This window comes from Paroedura picta, chromosome 3 (genome assembly GCF_049243985.1).
Source record: "Paroedura picta isolate Pp20150507F chromosome 3, Ppicta_v3.0, whole genome shotgun sequence".
Taxonomy (NCBI): domain Eukaryota; kingdom Metazoa; phylum Chordata; class Lepidosauria; order Squamata; family Gekkonidae; genus Paroedura; species Paroedura picta.
In genome coordinates, this window is record NC_135371.1 from 139778700 (window position 1) to 139800821 (window position 22122).

At 47.1% G+C, this 22122-nt stretch overlaps 1 long non-coding RNA gene across 2 annotated transcripts in view; it reads left to right on the forward strand.

The window, feature by feature from the left end:
* The window catches only part of LOC143833018 (uncharacterized), a 28013-nt gene that overhangs the window by 111 nt on the left and 5780 nt on the right, over positions 1–22122 (forward strand). The window contains exons 1-2 of one of the 2 annotated variants that reach the window (XR_013229498.1): positions 14–143; positions 20623–20682. This is a non-coding gene — a long non-coding RNA (uncharacterized LOC143833018). Of the gene's footprint in view, positions 1–13; positions 144–20622; positions 20683–22122 lie in introns of those variants that run through there. The other variant, XR_013229497.1, reaches the window with a different exon arrangement.

Below are 22122 nucleotides of genomic sequence, written 5' to 3' on the forward strand. Positions count from 1 at the left end.
CTTATAGCACTGCGTTGAATTGGTGACATGCTGACGTCAGCCGTTCCAGGCTTTATGTGATCTTTGCTTGTTAATTCGGCTACCGCTGTGGTGGGAGAATGACACTCAATTGGAAGCAGACCCCGTTGAAATCAGTGGGACAGGTTTGGAAGAATACTGCATTCTTTTGCTGTGTCTCCTGAACACTGTTTTATGTTCTGCAGTATCTGGCATTGGGCAGCCAGCTTTTTTTAATCCATCTGTTTCCTGAGGTATAAGAAATACAGTTTCATGATAACAAAGTTTGAGTCCAGTGGTCGACAAAGTTTTATTCAAGGTATGAGCATATCCTCAATAATTGCCAAGAAAGGCTAGCTGGATTAAGTGGGCAATTATATCTGAGCTTGGATGAAGGCACTTGTCAAGATCTGTGAATAAATCAGCAAACAAATCCAAGAGTTAATGAACAGAGAATGAAGTTTGAGTCCAGTAGCAACCCCAACAAAGCTCACCTTCCGGAACAAACTCAGAAGTTTAGCATATGCATACACCCTAAGTCACAGTGAAACAAATTTATTTAAACGTTAAATGGGGTGGGGGGTTGGGTTAGTTGCCAGGATGGGTTAATTGGAGTAAAGATATAATTGCTAAGGCAAGTAAATATTGGCAAATTGGCATGCAGATTATTTATTTATTTATTTTGTTTTTCACATTTCTATACTGCCCTTCCCGAAGGCTCAGGATAAAGGAATCAACAACAGATGTGAGAACTGAGTTTGTGTCCAGCCCCCCCAAAACAAGACCAACAAAGCCTCCGGGGAGGGCAGTATAGAAGTATGATAGATAAATAAATAAATAAATAAAATAAAGTTCAATTTCTCAGCATAAGTGGAAATTAAGTGATTTAGCAACTGCAGGATTTGTTATTGTTAAGATTCTGTGGTAGGAAGAAAGTGAGTATGCCTGGTTTTCATATATAGAATAGGAATATAACTTTTGAGGAGGTATTGCTCTCCCCCATTCCTGTCCTCTCTTTTGATCTGCTGTGCGACATTTATGTTAATTCAATTATTCTGAAAACTAACTACTCTGCCACATACTTGAGTGAGACTATAGATTAAGCCATTACTGACAGCCTATACGGGCTACCTTCAAATCTAAAAGAAAACAGAATTAGAAAGACATGTCATCGATGGGCTACATGCTGATTTCTTACTCACAGTTACAGCCATGGTAGGCAGATAGGCTACTTTAACAAAGTATTGATTTTTCAGAGTATGAATCAGGACAATGTTTCACATTAGGCAAGCCCTATGAGGAAAGACTGAGGGACTTAGGGATGTCTAGCCTAGAGAAGAGGAGGTTGAGAGTGGACATATACTCTCTTGAAGTATTTGAAAGTATTGGATTCAAATGGGTAGCCGTGTTGGTCTGAAGTTGCACAATAAAATCAGACCTTTAAGACCAACTAAAATTTATTCAAGGTGTGAGCTATCGAGTGCAAGTGTCTGAGGAAGAGTGCTTGCACTCAAAAGCTCACGCCTTGAATAAATCTTTGTTGGTCTTAAAGGTGCTACTGGACTCTGATTTTATTTGAAAGGCTGTCACTTAGAGGAGGTCAGGGAGCAGTTCTTGGCAGCAGAGGATAGGGCTCACAGTAATGGCTTTAAACTACTTGTACAATGGTACCAGCTAGATATCAGGGAAATTTTTTTCACAGTTGGAGTAGTTCAGCTATGGAATTCGCTGCCTAAGGGAGGTGGTGAGCTCCCACTCACTGGTGGTCTTTAAGCAGCAGCTGGATAGATACTTATCATGGATACTTTAGGCTGATTCAGGGGGCTGGACTAGATGGCCTGCATGGCCCCTTCCAACTCTGTGATTCGATGAAATACTCTACTGATTCCTTGACTTATTTATCTGCGCTGGTATCCACTCCTCATTGCCTTTAGAATAAACTGTATTCCATAATGCTTACTCTTTATGCAATTATACCAGTACAACACAAGAGGGCACTTTGATTATAGTTTTTTTAAGACATGGAAAAATGTGATTTTAAAGAAATCCACAGCAAAACTAAACACAGTTGTACAGTTCTGTGTAGAAAGCAGGCCATTTATGTTACCTGCATGTCATTCCGTTATTTATAACTGTGAAAAACCCATGCCTATAGGTGATGGATGGGGACATAATTCTTTTAATGGTATTAAGATCAGTTGAAGCCAGCACTGGCTGACATTCTCTGATGTCAGGTAGCCCTTCTTTGACAGCTCCCTAGTTACAAAGAGCTTCCAGCAGGATAAGAGGAAGTTGATGATTGCTATGAGCAATCTTTTTCTTGAACAATGCAACTTTTACTACTTATTTATTGAACTACCAGGAGCAGGAACAGTGACAGGATTAAAACAAACAAGACTTGTTTCACATCTGAGCTGTGGCCTGAACACAGGAAGAGTGTGCTCTTAGGCCATCCAAGACCTTTTCCGAACAATGGCGGCTGCGCCAGGCCATGACCAGTTCCTTGCGATGGGGCAATAAGCTTCACCATTTCCTCAGTCCTCATGGGGGAAGATTTTCCCCACCGAACCCAGTCTGCCCTGGATTTCTGCCTCCACACGAAGCAGCTGGGGCAGAAAGGTTTTGACGCGCTTTGCAGCAGCAGGGTTTACACAAAAAAAATATTTTGATGAGGGGGGAGGGGATCATGACAATAAAAAAATGCCCCAGGTGGTTCTGTGCCACTTTAAAGTGCCTTGGAGCCGACTGGGCATTTTTTGTCCCTTCTGTGATGTCGTAAGAGGGGGAGGAGCCAGACCTGGAAGGCCTGTCTCTTCCCTTTCCACACGGACATGTGATGGGGTAGGCCATGTTGACACCCGTCTTTAAAAAAACTGAATGCGGAAATATCTGTGCTCCCTTGCTGCGGGCAATGGAGGACCTAAATCAGGCCAGGATGGGGGTGGACCGGTGCCAACGTTGTATGGAAGTGGTGATCAGCACCAGTGTCATATGAGTGCCATGTGGAAAAAGCCCTTGTGCTGCATCCAATCTGAGGCACCAAACAGAAAAAAAATCCTACTGTCACCCAGCTACTAGTGTCCCTTCTGGGATGTTGATGCCCAGGGGAAGTTAAGTAGGCTGAGTCTGTGATCAGAGATTCCTGTGACAGTATATTGATGGAGGGCACAAAAACCAGGGGGCAGCCCTATAAGCCATCTTTCGTGAAACAAGGCCTTAAGATGTATTTTGCTCAGAAAAAGCTGCTGAATACATGACACATGTCCAAGTGAGAAGGTGCATAATAGTTTGCACATGACCAGGTGCCTAGTTTCTCCTACACTGAGCTTTATTTCCTTTCAGTAAAAAAATGTGCCTCTGGTGACATCAAAACAGTAGCTCCCTGTGATTCTATTTGCCCAATTTAGTATTAAATCAGAAATGCAGAAAGCAGCTTTTGAGAAAAAAGACATATGGTTGTACAGTTTTTTGTGAAGCAGTTGTCTATCAATCCTCCTTAAGTATTGTACTACCTATCTTGACCCCATTAATCCCTTGACATCTCATTTGGACTAATAGGAATCAACGTGGGATTGTTATAGAGAAGGAAAGGTACCTGAATAGTTGAACCTACTACCTCAAAATGATGCCATCCAGAAGCACCGTTCTTGTGCCATTACATCAGGGGAATTTTGATTAGAAAATTACTGAAGGAAAAGGGAATACCATTTCTTCTAATCTTTTAAATTAAGATAGAACCTTAAAATGCTTTAATCTAAAATAGAAAAGGTTCCAAAGAGGACTGTGAAAATACCTCTTGTCTTCCAGATTTTCAAACCTCTGAACTCCCCAAGCCTTATCTGCTATAGCAAAAGTAATGAGGATATACCTGCATGTGATTTTGGACCAGAGAAGCATCTATCTTCAGTTGCACAAAGATGGCATTTCCCAATCTATCAAAATGTAATGGAGAAAGGGAACATTAGCTACAGAGAAGTGTACCAGCCCTTCTGAGAATAAGGGACAAGAGGCCAGCCTATCGGCTTGTATATTTCTTTCGTTAGGTGGTGGTGGAGAGGAAATCGATAAAGCTGTCAGGCCATTAACGACTTCAGTATTGCAAACTCTCCAATCATGGCAATTGCCAGATGGATGTTTCAAATTTTAAAAAAGGTAGGCAGAAGGAGATAAACATCTGACAGGGTGTAGCGGAAGACAGGAAGCTGTGCAAATATATGGGGAAATTAAATACCATAAATCACAATGACCTGCACAAAATCCAGAATGAGTTGCTGTCAGCACAGTCCTTTTAAATTAAAAAAAATGAAATTTGAATTAGCATGCCTGCTGTGGTGTTGCTCAAGCGTAAGTGCTAACACTTTTCAATGAAAAGGCTGTATTTTGGATAAGTGTCTCCAGACTAAGAAGGAAGTTGAAAAGGTTCTGAGCCAAATGCCATTCTGTTGAAGGATTACAGCTGACCACAGGGTGAGTGGAAATCTAAAAAAGGGAACTGCTGTTGCCATTCTGAAACTGTTTAGAGAAGTATGAACAAGGCTCCAAGGAACTTGGTACCTAAACAAAAACAAGTTTGTACGAAGGAAACCCAGACTTTGTGACTAGAATAAACCATTCAAATTATACTTAACTTTCCCAATTTAATCTGTTTGAGGGAATAAAGCCTAAACAATAGGAATCTGGGAGAGGTTTTTTTGTTTTTTTGTTTTTTGCAAGGGTAAGAAATTAGCCACATACAGTGGAAACTCACAACAGCAAGTTCACAGGAAGGAACCCGGACCTTCTGGGGGTTCAGTTGCAGAGAGCACTGAAATAGAATGCAAATGAGATCCTGCTGTGGAGAAGAAAATGGAATGACCACCTCAAAGGTGATTTATGGTGTGTAATTTGTCTTTTGGCTGCCTGGCAAGCTATAGTCATATCAGAGGCAAAATAAAGGACGATGTAACAAAACTAGAATCCAGACCTTACATACGACTGAGCAGTATCAGACTATAGGAATAGACAAATGAAAGGCACACCACAGGCCTTGCAACAGTTTCCCAGAGCCCCATAACACAGAACCAGTCTAGGACCAAGGTGTCTAGGACCGATCCGAGAGCAATTTCCTAGGGATACCATGTAGTCTAAAAACGAGGGTGATGAACAGGGAGTCTAGTTTGGCCGCCGAAGGCAATCCCCCACAGGGGACAAAATGGGCTTGCTTGGAAAAAGCGTCCACCACCACCCAGATCACACTTTTGCCCTGACTCACAGGGAGATCCGTTATGAAGTCCATAGACACGTCAGACCATGGGCAGGAGGGGGTGGGCAAAGGCTGCAGCAACCCCCGTTTCTTTCCCCCCAGTGGTTTGGAGGCGAGGCAGGTGAGGCACCCTTGCACATATTTTTCCACATCCCCCCGCAGGGACAGCCACCAGTAGTGCCTTCTAACCAAGTGTAGAGTCTTCACAAAGCCAAAGTGCCCCGTGGCCTTAGAATCGTGGCACAATTTTAAAACGTCCCCCCGCGCCACGACGGGGACGTACAGGCGATCGTCTTTGAAAAACAAGCCCCCCTTGTCGACCAGGGTGGGGCGCAGGGTGACGAATTCAGCATCCTGAAGGACCTCCTTCTGGACCCACCCCCCGGGAACGAGGCTGCCCCCTTTCGTCATGCTGCGCGTCATTGCGGGCAACCCCAGCTGGGCGGGCGTGAACACCGTGTCCACCAATGGGTCTCGCTTGCTGTTGTACTGCGGCAGGCGCGAAAGGGCGTCCGCCAAAACGTTCAGTTTCCCGGGCAGATGCTTAAGGGAAAAGTTGAACCGGGAGAAAAACTCCGCCCACCGCATTTGCTTGGCGGACAGAGAGCGGGGCTGCTTGAGCGCTTGCAAGTTTTTATGATCCGTCCAAACCACAAATGGGACCGCAGATCCTTCCAACCAATGCCTCCACGTAGCGAGCGCCAGTTTTACAGCCGCCGCCTCTTTCTCCCAAATCGCCCAGTTGCGTTTAGGCCCCGAAAACTTCTTGGACAGGTAGGCAATGGGGTGCAGCTTTCCATCCCCCCCCCCTCCTGGAGGATCACGGCCCCCATGGCCACATCCGAAGAGTCTACTTGCACCGTAAATTGTTTGGCCGGGTCAGCATGGGCTAGCACCGGCTCAGACGTGAAGAGTTGCTTCAGTCTTTCGAAAGCTCCCTGGCAGAGCGGCGACCACCTAAGCGGGGCGCCGGGTCGTGTAGCCGCCTTCTCACCCTCCTTGGTTTTTAGTAAGTCCGTTAAGGGAAGGGCTACCTTGGCAAAATTCGGAATAAAGGTTCTGTAAAAATTGGGGAACCCCAAGAAACTCTGGAGTTGTTTACGCGTTTTGGGCGGTTCCCATGCCAATAGATCCTTCACTTTCCCCGGGTCCATTTCGATCCCTGCCTTAGAAACTCTGAAACCCAGGAACTCCACCGAATCCCGGTGGAATTCTCACTTGGACAGTTTGGCAAACAGTTGGTGCTTTCGCAGCCGGCTAAGCACCTCTCGGACCAGCTTCACGTGCTCCGCGGGCTTGTCCGAATACACCAAAATGTCATCAATGTACACCAACACCCCCTGGTACAGCAAATCATGCATAATTTCGTTAATCATATTCATGAACACGCCCAGAGCGCCGGCGAGGCCGAACGGCATGATGGTGTACTCAAATTGGCCCAGGGGGATGTTGAAAGCCGTCAAGTATTCGTGCCCCTTCTTTATGCGGACCCGGTAGTAGGCTTCTCTCAGATCTAATTTCGTGAAGATCTTTGCCCTTCCCAGATGCCCCAACAAGTCTTTGATGAGTGGCAAGGGATAGGCGTTGCAGGTAGAAACAGCGTTCAGCCCTCGGTAATCCGTGCATAGGCGTAGGGAACCGTCCTTCTTTTTTACAAAAAGGACTGGAGCCGCCAGGGGGGAGGTGGCCGGCCGAATGAAACCTCTGGCCAAGTTTTTATCCAAGAACTCCCTGAGTTCCTTCATCTCCCGTGGACTCATAGAGTACAATTTGGCTTTGGGGAGTGGCTTTTTCAGTTCAATCGCGCAATCTGTCTTGCGATGGGGGGGCAGCTGATTACACTCCGCTTCTGCAAACACCTCCTCAAACCCTTGATACTCCTTCGGGAGCGCTAGCACCCCAGCTCCTGCCAGTGCGGCCACGGCCTGCCCTTCCTGACACGGCTGGTGCCATTGGTGCTGCTTGCACCCCGGAGAAGAAAATTTCACAGTCCCTTTCTTCCACTTCACCGTGGGGTCGTGCTCTTGCAGCCAATCCAGACCCAGTACACAAGGGAAGGCAGACCGGAGGGCCACCAGGGGCTGGATCTGCTCCCAATACTTATCAATGTCCAGATCGATGGGGAGCATTTTTACTGTTGCTTCCCCCCCCCCCGGGGCACACTCCCCGTCTAGCTAGGTGATGGGTAGTGGATTCCTCAAAGGCACCTGCCCCACCCCTAGAGTCTCGGCCAACGTTGGGCTCACCAGTGTTTTGGTGCAGCCCGAGTCCACAATGCAGCGCACCCCCAACTGTTTCCCCGAGTTGGGTTCTGTGAGGGTGGCCGGCAAAAGAACCAAGGGGGAATCACTCACCGAACGTCTGCCCCTGCCTTGGACCTGCTGGCGGGGCGTCTTCACAGCAGGTCGTCTTTGTTTCCCGACGGCTCGCTGGAGTTTGAGCCCTCCTCCGGGCCACTGTTGCTAGACTCCGCCGCAGCAGACGCCACCCCCGCCGGGGCCAGGAGGGACCGGATGGCCTTTTTGGGAGCCGGTTTCTTCGCTGCCGACCCCTGAGCTGGGGCACCCCCCGCCGGTTTGGCCTCAGTAGGGTTTGCTCCCCCCGCTTTTGTTGAGCACTGGGCTAGGAAATGCCCAGCTTGGCCACAGCCCAGGCACAACCCTTTTTCGCGTCGGCGAGCCCGCTCGTTAGAATCCACTTTGGTCTTCGGCTTGGTTTTCTTGGGTGTAGAGGTCTTTACACTTGCCTTTTCCTTCCCACCGTCGAGATCAGCCGCTCGTAGTAGACGGCTCTCCATCTCCCCTGCCAGGTGCACCCAGCCCATCACGGTCGCTGGGTCGTCCAGATGGAGGCATTTGCGAGCCAAGTTTCCAGAGAGCCCCTCCACGAAAGCATTCACCCTCTGTGGCTCCGTCCACTCCGGTACCGCAGCTGACAATTTTCGGAACTCCCGGGAGTACTCGGCCACCGACTTCGAACGTTGCTTGAGCGCCTTGAGCTGCTTTTCCTCTGTCTCCCTCTCAAACGGGTCCACGTACATCAGGTGCATGGTTCTCACAAAGTGGTCGTAATTTCTCACCTCCCTCGGATTGTAGCGATAGAGATCCATGAACCGCTTTGCAGCTTCACCCTCCAGGCACTCTCCCACGAACCGAATACGTTCGGCGTCATCCTGGAAGGTAAAGCCCATGTCCATCATGTAGGCTTGGAGGTGGACCAGGAACCCCGGGAAAGCCGCCGAGTCCCCAGAGAAACGGGCCTTGAATTTATAGGTGCTCCGCATTTCCACTCCACGGCGCTGCGGTGGCAATCTGCCAGGGGCCCAATCCCCCAGCTGCCTTGCCCCTCGGGGACGCGGGCGCACCCCACGTCCCACTCCCGCAGCCGCTCCGGCCGCGGCCTCGACCCCTGCTGCGCCGGCCGCCGCCACTGCGTCGGCCGCCGCCGCTGCGCCGGCCGCCACCACCATCTGGGCTGCTCCAGCTCCTCCGGCCCCGGCCTGGTCCTCTCCTCGGGTCCCCACCGGGGGTTCTCCTCTCCTTCCGGCTGCCGCACCCCCCAGGTCACCGTAGTCGTCCTCTTCATCTGAAGAGTGAGCCGCTGCTCCCGCCGCTGCCAGGATCGCGATTCCGGTCCCAGCCGTGGTGCCTTCGGCCACCGCCATCTGCTCTCGCAGGGTCGAATGCACCCCTGACCGCCGACCACTTGGCCCTCGGGCGTCCGCTTGCAGCTCCCGCAAGAGGCGCCTCGCCTCGCGCTGCGACTCCAGTGCCAGCTCTCCCGACACCGAGTGTAGCCAGTCGGTCACCCGGCTGATTCGCTGCTGCAGCTCCTGCACCTCCAGGGTTGCTGCCGTTCCCCGGTCTGGCACCCCCACGGGCAGTTTGTCGGACCACAGCTCATCCCCGGTCAGGTGGTCGTACTTGGATAACCGCCTGCACTCGGTGATGTGTCTCTCCAGGAACTCCGAGGGTCCCGGGGTAGCTTCACTCAGGACTCTCGCCATCCCCGAGCCGAAAGAGCCCGATGCGGCCAGCTCGTCCTGCGTGTAGTCCCCATACAAGTCCTCGTCCTGCTCACCATAGTTGTTGCCTTCGTCCTGCATGTTGGCAGGCGAAAGGTGTTGTGAGATTTGACTTAATGTCAAGCGTTGCAAGAACTCACAACAAGCTTCTTTAATAAATAAAGCATTTATTGAGAAGTTACTTCATACACCTAAGCTAAGAAAGTCAAATCTGCCTGAGGCCAGATTTGCCTCCCCTTATCAATAGTGTTCTCCCGCCTAAAACTTGAAAGTTCCCAGGGGAGGGGGAGAGGAGGCACCAGGTGCCATAAACCATAGTGTTAATTCTCGCAGGTCCTTGGTCGCCTCCGGACAAGATAAGATGTTATGGTTACAAAAGGCAGACCTAGCCGGCACGTTCAAAAGACAAATAATTCACAGCTCCCTGAGATAACAGGATGCAGCAACATAGTTTCAGTTTTGGGCATGCAAGCATAATATATGGGCCTTGGGTTACATAGGGCCCCAGGAACAGAATAGAAAGAGCAAAGCAAACAAACATGGAGAAACTCATGTCAATTCATGGCAGGAACAAGCAGATCCTGACACAAGGGGGACTCCATGTGAGTCCATAGCTCTGTTGTACAGCACAGGCTTCAGATCCCTGCTTCTAGTACAAATGAACTGACTTCTCAATAGGAAGTGAAGCAGTGTGGACATTTCACTGACCTTCCATGTGGTCATAACATTCATCCTAGAATGCACTGTTGAGTGGGCAATAGAATAAGGTGACCGGATTGTCCCACTTTTGGAGGGACATCTGGGGGTACCTGGCAAATTGCACTTATGTTGAAATTTAAATATATATATATTGCAATACTATTTTTGCATTCTATGCGTTCTATGAAACTTTTTGTTCCTCAATGTAGACCAAATTTTTAATCAAGAACCCCTCCTCCCGGTCAATGATGTCCCGCTTTACCAATGTTAAAATCTGGTCACCTTACAATATAATGAATCCCTTTCCTGGAATGCCCTGGAGTATTATGGCTACTGGAATGCGCTCAAGCCAACCTGGGCATGCTCCTATCCCAGCAGGAGAGCAGCAGACTACAGAGCTTGGCTTCTAAGGGTGCTGGGTAAAAATGCATCCCAGTTGACTGCAGATGAGGGTGATGGTCCTGTTGACACCACACCTGTCGATGATCTCCCTGCCCCTTGCTGTGAAGCATACTTTGCCCTGCCTGTCCTCTGCTCACTTCCCTCTATCTCTCCTTTCTTCTTCTCCCTTATTCATTCCTTCTCTTTTCCAGTATAAAAATTTGACATTTGTTTGATATACTGTTATTATTCCCAGAGAATCATAGAATGATAGAGTTGGAAGGGGCCATACAGGCCATCTAGTCCAACCCCCTGCTCAACGCAGGATCAGCCCTAAGCATCCTAAAGCATCCAAGAAAAGTGTGTATCCAACATTTGCTTGAAGACTGCCAGTGAGGGGGAGCTCACCACCTCCTTAGGCAGCCTATTCCACTGCTGAACTACTCTGACTGTGAAATTTTTTTTCCTGATATCTAGCCTATATCGTTGTATTTGAAGTTTAAACCCATTACTGTGTGTCCTCTCCTCTGCAGCCAACAGAAACAGCATCCTGCCCTCCTCCAAGTGACAACCTTTCAAATACTTAAAGAGGGCTATCATGTCCCCTCTCAACCTCCTTTTCTCCAGGCTGAACATTTCCAAGTCCCTCAACCTATCTTCATAGGGCTTGGTCCCTTGGGCCCAGATCATCTTCGTCGCTCTCCTCTGTACCCTTTCAATTTTATCGACGTCCTTCTTGAAGTGAGGCCTCCAGAACTGCACACAGTACTCCAGGTGTGGTCTGACCAGTGCCGTATACAATGGGACTATGACATCTTGTGATTTTGATGTGATGCCTCTGTTGATACAGCCCAAAATGGCATTTGCCTTTTTTACCGCTGCATCACACTGCCTGTTCATGTTTAGTTTACAATCCATAAGTACCCCAAGGTCTCGTTCACACACAGTGTCACCTAGAAGCGTATCCCCCATCCAGTAGGCATGCTTTTCATTTTTCTGACCCAGATGCAGAACTTTACACTTATCTTTATTAAATTGCATCTTGTTCTCATTTGCCCATTTTTCCATTGTGTTCAGATCTCGTTGAACTCTGTCTCTATCTTCCGGAGTATTTGCCAGTCCTCCCAATTTGGTGTCATCTGCAAACTTGATGAGTAGTCCTCCACCCCCTCATCTAGATCATTAATAAATATGTTAAAAAGTACCGGGCCGAGCACCGAGCCCTGAGGTACCCCGCTACTCACCTCTCTCCAGTCTGATGAAACACCATTGACAACAACTCTTTGAGTGCGGTTCTCTAATCAATTCCCTATCTACCTAACTATCTGAAAATCCAGATTGCAGTCCTTCAAGTTATCTATCGGAACATCATGGGGAACCTTGTCAAAAGCTTTATTAAAATCCAAGTAAATGACATCAACCTAATTTCCCCGATCCAGCAAACCTGTTACTTGGTCAAAAAAGGAAACTAGGTTGGTCTGGCAGGACCTGTTGGAGACAAATCCATGCTGACTTCCTTGGATCACCAAATTGTCCTCCAGATGTTTGCAGATCACTCCCTTTAATATCTGCTCCATTATCTTCCCCACAACAGAGGTCAGACTCACTGGTCTGTAGTTTCCCGGGTCATCCTTCCACCCTTTTTTGAAGATCGGAATAACATTTGCTCTCTTCCAGTCCTCTGGGACATCTCCAGTCCTTAAAGAGGTTCCGAAGATGATGGACAAGGGCTGTGCAAGTTCTCTGGAAAGTTCTTTGAGTACTCTCGGGTGCATTTCATCCGGACCAGGGGATTTGAACTCATCCAGTGCAGCTAAATGCCTTTCGACAACCTCTCTATCCATGTTAACCTGCCACCCAGACACTATCCTTTGGCTACGGCCATCTCTAGATGTGCCTAAACACTTTGACATGTGGGAAAAACAGATGTAAAATAGGCACTAAGCCTTTCTGCTTTCTCTGCATCTTCCGTTAGAGTTTGTCCATCTGCACCCAACAGTGGGCCTATTGCCTCCTTTACTTTACGTTTGCTCCTCACATAACTGAAAAATCTTTTCTTGTTACAATGAGCTCCCCTGGCCAATCTTAGCTCACTCTCAGCTTTGGCCTTTCTGATGATTGATCTACAGTGCCTAGTAACCTGTAGGTACTCTTCTTTAGAGCTCTGTCCTTCCCTCCATTTCCCGAACATTTTCCTTTTCTTTCTTAGTTCCTCTTGAAGTTCTCTGTTCATCCAAATAGGCTTCTTAGAGCTCCTGCAGTGTTTTCGTCTTTCTGGGATAGTCACTGATTGAGCATGCAATAGCTCTTGTTTGAGTAGCGCCCACCCTTCACATGCTCCCTTCCCTTCCAGCATTCTCGTCGATGGTATGACACTCATCATGTCTCTGAGTTTATTAAAGTTTGCCCTACGAAAATCCAACATCCGTGTCTGGCTACAAGCTTCCTTGGCTCCCCATCTCAAAAGGAATTCTATGAGGACATGGTCACTTCCCCCTAGGGTCCCCACCTCCTTCACCTCATCCACCAACTCTTACCTGTTGGTCAGTATTAAGTCCAGTATGGCTGAACCTCTTGTGGGTTCATCTACCATTTGATAAATGAAATTGTCAGCCAGGCAGGTCAGAAAGTTGCAGAAAGTTGCATGCTTGCTATTGTGTGTTTCCTTTACAGACCTGATTTGTGGTCCCGGGTCACCTTTACCATTTAGGTCATACAGCATTTTTAAAGTCAGTAGTCTTAGAAGGATGTAACTCAGTGGTTCTCAATCTGGGGGTCAGGACCCATTAGGGAGTTGAATGACCCTTTCACAGGGGTTGCAGCAGGGCAAGCTGCTTGGCCGGGGGGGGCACCTTGCGGGGTAGATTGAGATAGAGCATTCATTTGTCTGGAGCAGTGGAAAAGAGTGAGATCGGCATGGTGGGACAAGAGGCAGAACTGAACTGAGAAACCCTGGAGAAAAAAAATATATATATATAACCATGAACAATGGATCTTTACACCATTGGTCAGTTTCGGTTTAATTTCTGTGAAAGAACACTTGCATAATTTTATGGTTGGGGGTCACCACAACATGAGGAACTGTATTAAAGGGTCGCAGCATTAGGAAGGCTGAGAACCACTGATGTAACTGCTTAGAAGATCACTGAGTCTGTCCCATTGTTGACCAAGGACTTGGGGTTTGCAAAGCCCCTAAGAGAGACCATGTTGAGCTCTATGATGGAGAATGAGGATTGTGGGAGCCCCTCAAGATTCTTCACTTGCATCGTGAGGGAACTTTCCCTACCACTGTGGGTTGTAGATGTTGACTAGCAGAGCTGCTGCTTCCAGTGATACTAATGCCGTTTGATTTCACATAGCCTTGTTGTTTCTGGCTGGAGCTAACTAGGAAACATTGTTTAAGGCTGCAGGTGGCCTCATCGGGTTTGGTGGCTGGTGTGATGGATCCCACTAATGTGAGTTTGCTGTTATCAGGTCAAGGGTGGGAATGAGTCACTGGGAACTTGCCATGAATTCCGAATCAGTCTCTTTTTGTGACTACTTCATAGGTTTCTTGTGAGGATGAAATGGAGGAGAGGTGGGAATACCAACTCTGGGTTGTGAAATTTTTGGAGATTTGGGGATGGAGCCTGAGGAAGGATGAGTTTGAGGATGGGGGACCTCAGTGGGATATAATGCCATGGAGGCCACCCTCTAAAGCAGGGGTAGTCAAACTGCGGCCCTCCAGATGTCCATGAACTACAATTCCCATGAGCCCCTGCCAGCGAATGCTGGCAGGGGCTCATGGGAATTGTAGTTCATGGACATCTGGAGGGCCGCAGTTTGACTACCCCTGCTCTAAAGCAACTGTTTTCTTCAGGGGAAGTGATCTCTGTAGTTGTAATTCTGGAAGATCTCCAGGTTGGCAAAACGTAAAAGAGGAGAACCACAGAACCTCTTTGCAACTTTGTGGAGAAGAGGTGGAATAAAAAATATGATAGATACACCTGTATTGATTACTTAACTGCATAGTTTCCTTCTGTGGGCTTGTAAAAAAAAAGAGATAGACATTAAGACAGATTGAAAATAGAGGAGCAAAATCCGTACTCTTTCCTATTTCAGCAACCAGAGATTGGATGGGGCTGTTAGTCACTGATGTGAGGGCTGTAGCAAGAGTTCTTTGGATATGTGCAGGAGCTTGCTAATACTTTTCTGAAACTCTTCAATAGATGGTAAAAGGTAAAGGTATCCCCTGTGCAAGCACCGAGTCATGTCTGACCCTTGGGGGGACGCCCTCTAGCGTTTTCATGGCAGACTCAATACGGGGTGGTTTGCCAGTGCCTTCCCCAGTCATTACCGTTTACCCCCCAGCAAGCTGGGTACTCATTTTACCGACCTCGGAAGGATGGAAGGCTGAGTTAACCTTGAGCCGGCTGCTGGGATTGAACTCCCAACCTCATGGGCAAAGTTTTCAGACGGCTGCCTTACCACTCTGCGCCACAAGAGGCTCTTCAATAGATGGTAGACCAAACTAAAAAGGAAACGTGAACATGGGCCATATGCATTCGATGGAAACCCTGATGAAGCTCCACAGAGGGATTTTCTGGTAAACTGTTTACATTGATTAAGCATTTAAAGTTGATCAACTAAAAGGTACTATAATTAGTTAGCATCCCCACAGCTGATCTTTTTGGCCCTCTTGTTTGTCCTCTTGTGGGCTGTCTACTTTCATACCTCTTAATGGAGAAAAACCAGAAAGAGATAAACTGACTGATGTCTTCACTATATTACATCAGATCCGGGCAACAGGTCTGAGCAATTAAAGCAATGGCCATATATTCCAAAAGTAATTACTGGAGTACTGCTTTAGTCCCCAAGGTGAGGAGATTAAAAAGGCCCTTTTTATCGCAGTTGGCTGCAAATGAAAGCCTGCTTTATTTAAGGATGGCACCGTATAAATCACCAAGAGGAAAGCACTGAAACTATCTCATCCAGCAACAAAAAGTCTAGAGGGAAAACTGAGTCCCAACAAAGATATGCATGCCAAGCAAAAATGAACCATTTCAGTCCCAGATTACTAGGTGCTGTATCTCCACCTAGAGGAGAAGCAAGCCACTGGTATGGAACAAGACACTGGACCTGTCTGGAACATCCATCCATATAAAATAGGTCTTTGAGAAACTCTTTCAACATAGGAATGTGAAGCTTGATATATGGTAGTCAGGAGCACCAGCTGCTAATCTGGCGAGCCAGGTTTGATTCCCCGCTCGTCTTTCACACGCAGCCAGCTGGGTGACCTTGGGCTTGCCACAGCACTGATAAAGCTGTTCTGACCGAGCAGTAATATCAGGGCTCTCTCAGCCTCACCTACCCCACAGGGTGTCTGTTGTGGGGAGAGGAAAGGGAAGGCAAATTAAGCCACTTTGAGACTCCTTCAGGTAGAGAAAAGCGGCATATCAGAACCAACTCTTCTTCTTCTAAAATATTAAGTTTAAATGACTGAGCAATAATTGACTATTATTTATGTATTGGTTTAAACATTTAAATCAACCTGGCAAAATGATTTCCTGTCCAGACAGTCCTCTCATTTGTGCTTCCTACTCTGGTGCTCGATCGGGTTGCTGCAACATAGTTGGAGACATAGGCTGCAACCACATGCCCCAATAAACTTTGACAGTTCATGAGTCAGGCCCAGTTAGTTTGCTGCTTGATGACCTTGTCTTCCTCCCGCCAGACGCTCCAGGTTCTGCCCTTTGTCCTTGTAGGGTCCAGTTGATGGCAAAGTATTGCTATGTCAGTAGGCCATCTTCTGTTGCCTGGTTGCATGAAATGGGCACGGAACTCAAAGCTAGTCCTCAAGAGGCCTCTGGGCTGCTCTTTGCAAAGCCAGTCATAGTCAGTAACATTCCGGCTTTGTCCTCTTCTGACTGCTTTCAGCCACTTCTGTTGAACCATTTTGCTGCCTTTCCTAGTTTTTAAAAATAAAAATAAAACATGACTCATAGACCTCAGTATTTTTTTCCTGCTTTGTTTTTACTACACCCCTTCTACTTCACTCCTTGATGGATCGCTTGCCCTGTTTTCAGTGCAGGTGTGTGGTTATCCCGTGGCATTTTTAAAATGATTGACAAGCATCAGCCAATCACTGTTTAGTTGTCCCCTCCCAGGCTAAACTCATGGGCCACAATTCCAAGTCAGATGTAGAACATTCCTCTTTTGGATAGTGGGTTCTAAGTACTTTCAATTTCTCCTACTATTAGACTTTTTATGACTCTTTCCAGAATACTTGTAGGCTTGACAACGCTCTTCATACAGTGCAGAAGCAAGGCCCATGAAAATAAATGTGGATTTCAAAAACCCGTAGTGTAAATTTTGATCAGTACACTTTGGCTTTGGTATATATGCCCCACCTTCAAACTGGTGGGCAGAAAAGCCATTATGAGCCCATCTAATCATTCAGTTGCAACTTCCTTCTGCCCCAACTTTGATTGATCACTGATGTTCAGTTTTTGCTGAGAGGTCCCACATCAAAGAGCCTGCCCACTCTGTTCCCCTATTTAGCTTTTGATCTCAGTTTCTCAGCTTCGGGCAAAAGAGAAAATTAAAAGCAGAGACAGAATGATTTTTCAAATGTAATCTCTGCAAAACAGAAGTATTTTGGTTTCCCTTTTTATCGATTGCTTTCTGCAGAAAAGCCTCCAATAGTGTAATTATAGAAGGATTTTGGATGAAAGAGCAAAGAGAAAACCCCCAGACCCTCCAAATAGTGTTGTCATAAATCGGGGAGTTGTCAGGTGTCCTAATAAAGCGAGCAATAATTTTAACTGAAATCCAATTCCAGACAAGGGGTGTGTGATCAGGGAGGTTTGGGGGGGGATGAGGGTATATTCAGCTGATGTTAAGGCATTTGGATTGGATGTTCTGCAGTCAATGGCTGATATAAAAAGCATTAAATACAGAAAACTGGATAATTCACAAAGTTTGTAAGAATTTTTAGAAATTCAGTAGAGGTCACTGATGATAATGTGCAGCATTTCTAGCCCACGCTTTCAGAAGATGGAGGCGGAGTACATGGAGCACATATGCTTTCTCCATGGGAGCCCTGCGGGGGTAGAGTATGCTAGAGATAGTGACTAACCCATGACCATCCAGGCTGAGCAAATATTTGTATCCTAATCCACAGGGCCTGACACTCTGTCCTGCTGCAAACTTGTCATAATATCATGGCCATTAAGCAGTTTTTTATATGCTTCCTAGTGAATAGGGCAGAACTGAAAAATCAGTCAGGCAGAATTGAAAAATCCCCAGCCTCAGGTTTTGTTTCTTTAAAGCATCAGTACATGGATGACTGATCTTTCAAAACCATCACATTTCTTGATGCCCATAAAATTAGGTGTATAGATTTTATCTAGCCCTAAACAGTGAATCTAATGTTACATGTTCTGGTGATGCAAAACTGCAAATGGTTCATGGTATTTAAGAGGAAAGGTATTTATGAGGATACTCACTCTCCATAGCTAAGCCATATAGTGTGGATACAACCTTGGCTAGAATATCTCATCTGTGTCCAGGGTTGATCTTTGTGCCTGCCAAAACTTACTTGTGGGACTTGGTCATTATGTCTCCTCATAAGCTTCTTCAAGGGGCTATTGGTCACATTCTTAAGATCTGGGCTGGCATGGCAACACCAGCTTCTTGAGTATGTAAGGCTTCTACAAGGAGAACCAAATGGGAGGGGCCCTTCCTCAGAGGAGCATTGGCAACCACAGGGAGCTTAACTTCCTCACGGCTGCCAACTTTCACTAATTAACCTCCCCTCCCCAGAGGCCATTTTGCTGCTATCTGGGCTCACTTCCAGTTTTAGAGCCCAGCTTGGGCAAGGAGAATCTCTAAAATATGTTGAGCATGAGGCATTGAAAAGCATCATACTGCAGTGTGCTGGCTTAGGGAGGAAGGACCATGGGCACTGGAGGAGCACCAGGGTAGCCTGTTACCCTCATTACAATCTGGGCTGCTACATTCTTCAGCCCTATTGGAGCAGTATAGTTTAGCCCCAAAGCTAAACCTTCCCCAACAGCAGCATTTTTGCCAGACCTTTGTCAACTAGGGAAAGCTGCAGGTTCTCTCCACAGGGGGCTGGCAAGCTGTACTGTCTGTGCTCCCAGGCCCAGCTGTGGATCGAGTAGCTGCTCAAGGCTGAAAACCTGAGCTTGTCGTCACCAGAAATAATCTATGGAGTGACATGTTTAAAAGACAGATTGCCAGTGAGCAGTAGTAATTATGGCTCGGTACCTGGGGGAGATGTTTACAACTCACTAAAATCTACCTTTTTTGTTGTTGTTGCAAGCCTATTAAACAAAGCTGTTTAACGGAGAACAAGGAATTACAGCTCCTGGGAGACCCTTCTGTTCTGTAGCTTGTTCAACAACAAAATGGTGGGTCTCGACTTCCTTGATTCCCTTCCTGGGGGATGCTGAGAAATCCCTCCTGCTAGCCAGTGGCAGTTTTCCAGAGAGTCAGCTTCTACTTACGCACTAAAAGGGCATCTCGCTCCTATCAGTATGCATGGGCTTGATGACAAATCTAATGACATGCCCTGGCATAACTACAATAACGCTGAATGCTCAGCAGCCGATGCATCTCTTGTACAGTCCTGGTTGTCAGCCATCATGGGAAGCATACAGAATTTCCACCTGGGTTCAAATCAATACATTGAACCCCCTCTCACTATTTGGTTTCTAAATATCCACCCTGAGGGAAGCGTTCTGGAGAGCCTAAAACTTGCACACAGCTAGTGTCATGTTAGCTGGTCATAATAAAAGGTGACTCCCCAGCTGACCATCCATTTGCCTTCTACACTTCCCTTGTTTTCCATTTTTTATCCTTCAAAGACCTTCCTCTTTTAGGCCTGCTTTAAAGTTTCCCCCAGTTCCTCTTTCCCCCTCTCTGAACGTTGTGCTTCTGATAGTCTGTCTCCCTCCCGGGCCCAGTCCTTAGCTTTTCACTTGCTTGCCCACTCACCCTCTATGACTGCCCAGCAGTCCTTCCTCTCGCCTCCCAGCATTAGCACTCTGCCTTGATCCTTTGTGCCAGCGCCTGCTCAGCTCCCCTGTCCTCATCTCATTCTTCCCTCAAGCCCTACGTTTTATGCCCAGGCTCACTTTTGGCATCTTGTGCCACACAGCTTGCTTTCCAGCACTCAGTCCTCTTTCTTCCTAAGCAGTAATGCTGAGCAGTAGGGATATTCATGGGAACTACAGTAGCTTAGCCAGAGAATAGAGTTGCCAGCTTCTAGGTGGGGGCTAGAGTTCTCCTAGAATTACAATAGGTCTCCAGCCTACAGAGACAGATTCTCCAGGAGAAAAAGTCCATTTAGGGGGGTGGGCCCTATAGTGTCGTATCCCTGCTGAGCTCCTTCCCCTTGCCAAACTCTGCCATCCTCAGGCTGTGCCCCTAAATCTCCAGGAATTTTCCATGCTGGAGTTGGCAACCTTATCAAAGGATTAGGCTTGCAGATGAAATTCAGTTGTCTTATTTAGAAGTCAGGACAGCACTACTATTTAGAGTGGCCTGATTCTGAACAGCTATTGGAATCCTCCATTCCTAGGCCTTTGATTACTAAAGGGTGTGGAGGGAAGCACCATTCTGTTGCATATATGGCTTTATATATCTACTAGGGGCCAAGCCCATTGCATTCAGGAATACAACAGGTGCTAGATTAGGAGGTGGGGTGGAAGAATTATGCGGATGGCCTCTCCCTCCCGCCAGCACCTGGAAAGGCTGCAGCCTGGAAGCCTCTGGGAAGGGAACTCACCGGCAGAAGCATAGTACAAGCATAGTACTAGTATTACATGACGATAGCATAACGTGATTTTGGCACTTCATCTTGGGATCCTTGCTTCCCCCAGCTGTTTCAGCAACTCTGCCTCACCTCTCCTTCAGATCTTTTTAGCTGTATCCTATGACCTAGTTTACTAGATGTTCACCAAAGCGTGGGTATGGATATGGAGAACTAGAGGGTTTTATTTATTTTTTTTTAATTCTTCTTTCCCCAAAAGGCCCATGGATACTGATAACAAGAGCCTTCAAGGAATCTTTAAAAACTGTACAAATACTAGGGCTCCACCAAATTCTTGAAATCTGAACAGGGTTTATTGTTTACTCCAAGAACATACCATGGAAAAATGCTTCTGATTTCCATAGCATTGGTATTCAACTGTGTTTCCGGAAACAGATGTGTTGCTTGTTGCATGTCTCTCTGTGGCCATAATTGTTCTGTACCATTTGCTATTTTTAACAGATGCAGAGCAATCGTTTTACTCTGAGGTGTGCTGGTATATGCAAATATTCCTGAGAGAAGGTAAGGAAAGGTGTAATGGCTGCTTGTCTCTCAAAAACATTTATAACTCCCTGAAACAGGATGGTGCAGTGACATTTAGAGAGAGTTTCCTTAATGAAAGGTGATATGCACACATCACAGAAAGTTGGTCCCAAGAAGGTAGGCAGAGAGGGAGGGAGATTGAGCTGGCAGCCGTGTGGACCCACTCAAGTCACAGAAGACTCCTGCTGGTGTATATGGACGTGTGGCCAAAATGTTTTCGGGATTGTCTGTAGAGGAATTGCCTCCCTCAGTTCTGAACTGTGTCACATTTTTTGGTCCTGTTGTGATGATGTGTGCCGTTAGTGGCTGCTGCTGACCCAGGAACACTGGTCCCTGCTGCTTTACAATTGTGTTTTCCTGGGCCAGCTTGCTGCAGCAGTGCAGTTCAACAGGTGTTGTGTTGGCACAGGAGTTGATGTGCATTATCCTAACCACTCATTTGCTGGCTCAGCAACTCAAAAGTTTTCAAAAATGCTGAGCCTTAATTTGCTGTCACAGTACCAGAAAGAAACTTAGAATCAGGCATATAGCCAGCTTCTTCCTCCCCTCCTCCAATGATTTCTTAATACAAACTCATTCCTATGCTGGGAAACATCTGGGCTAACATCTGCCTTCAAGTCAATGTGCAAAATCCATCTATTGATCTATCTGCCTGTCTTTGTACTCAACACTGTGGGACAGGTTAGGCTGTGAGAGAGACTGTGGTTAGTTCAGGTCAACCTATAATTTCTCTAAAACCATTTTCCCCTGTGAAATCAGATAAGTTTTTGAAACATCCTGGAGCATCCTGGTTTTCATCCCCCAAAAGAGCTCTGGTGCTGGGCCTTTAGTTTTGTATTTTTCTATTGGTAAAGTGGGATCTCCCCTGGCCACCTGAGTTCCTGATGTTTGGATAGGTATCATAGAATCACAGAATCATAGAGTTGGAAGGGGCCACACAGGCCATCTAGTCCAACCCCCTGCTCAACGCAGGATCAGCCTAAAGCATCCAAGAAAAGTGTGTATCCAACCTTTGGTAAGGCAGCAGAAATGCTGTCTGACAGCTTTGCCCATGAGGCTGGGAGTTCAATCCCAGCAGCCGGCTCAAGGTTGACTCAGCCTTCCATCCTTCCGAGGTCGGTAAAATGAGTACCCAGCTTGCTGGGGGGTAAATGGTAATGACTGGGGAAGGCACTGGCAAACCACCCCGTATTGCGTCTGCCATGAAAACGCTGGAGGGTGTTACCCCAAGGGTCAGACATAACCCGGTGCTTGCACAGGGGATACCTTTACCTTTTTAACCTTTCCTTGAAGACTGCCAGTGAGGGGGAGCTCACCACCTCCTTAGGGACCTGGGGATTCCCCAGAATTACAGCTCCAGACTACAGAGGTAAGTCTCCTTGAAGAAAACGGTTCTTTTGGAGGGTGGGCTTTGTGGCA